Here is a 1063-nt window from a genome sequence, read left to right as displayed (position 1 = left end):
GCTGGAGTACCGCCTCAGAGTGCGGTTGCCATTTTGTGGCGGGCGGGGCGGATGATGGCGCGGAGCTGTGCAGTGCGTGTTCACGGGCGTGGTCTGGCCGGGAGGTGGAGGTCTTGGGCGGCACATCCCGCCCCTCCCCGGGTGTTTCAGAGGTGGGGCCTAAGCAGAGGGTGGGTATACCGGGTGGCCCCTCCCGCTCTGGGTGTGCAGAGGTAGGGGGGCAGCCTGTTACTGAGGGGTTGGAGGCGCAGGAGGTGAGGTGCCCATAGGGGAGGCTACGTTCAGTTTCCCTGGCTCACTTCTCGTGAGCAGCGCCGCAAAATCTTTTTTAATGGATAGGCAGGCTTCCCGGTGTGGTAAAATTTGGAATTCGGGTATTCTCAGAACCCATAGGTTTGGGTGATGGAAACTCATTTACTTGTGGTGTTACATGACAAGGTGATGCCGGTCACTGCTCTAAGGATGGGGGAGTGATGAGAGCAGAGCGAGTCCCTGGTGTCATGTGATAAGAGTGGGGCACCATTACACAAACCTCTGGGAAAACCCAGAGATGATTCAGACTGATTTCCAAACCCACCAAACAAGGGAGTCTTCAGCTTGCTTACAGATCAGTTTTAAGGATAGTGATTTTAATTCTGCCCTCTTGATTTGTTTATCTTAGAGAAGCAGAAAGATGTTCTCTCCCAGGATAGACCTACCCAGAGCCCAGCCGCCCTTGGAAGGAGTGATCTTAGTTCCCAACCCAGGTATGCTAGCAGTTCTGAATTATGAGAACGCTTGGTGAATGTAGCAGCTTAAATCCTACTTCAGGCTGAATCTCTCTAAAACCTGCAGTATCTGGTTGGTTGGTTGTTCTTGTTTGGTTTTTGGGGGTTTTTTTTGTTTGTTTGTTTGTTTTTTGGTTTTTTTTTTAAATAAAATACTGCTACTTCTTACTGGTGATCTTTGTACTTCCATGACGCAAACATGAACATCAGGAAACAGGTTTCCATTGTGAGGGTGACAAAACAGGTCACCATCCCTGGAAATATTCAAAAGCTAGACATGGTCCTGGGCAACCAGC

Source organism: Taeniopygia guttata, chromosome 10 (assembly GCF_048771995.1).
Source record: "Taeniopygia guttata chromosome 10, bTaeGut7.mat, whole genome shotgun sequence".
NCBI lineage: Eukaryota > Metazoa > Chordata > Aves > Passeriformes > Estrildidae > Taeniopygia > Taeniopygia guttata.
The sequence above is the reverse complement of the archived record's forward strand: the minus strand, read 5'-3'. Positions refer to the sequence as shown.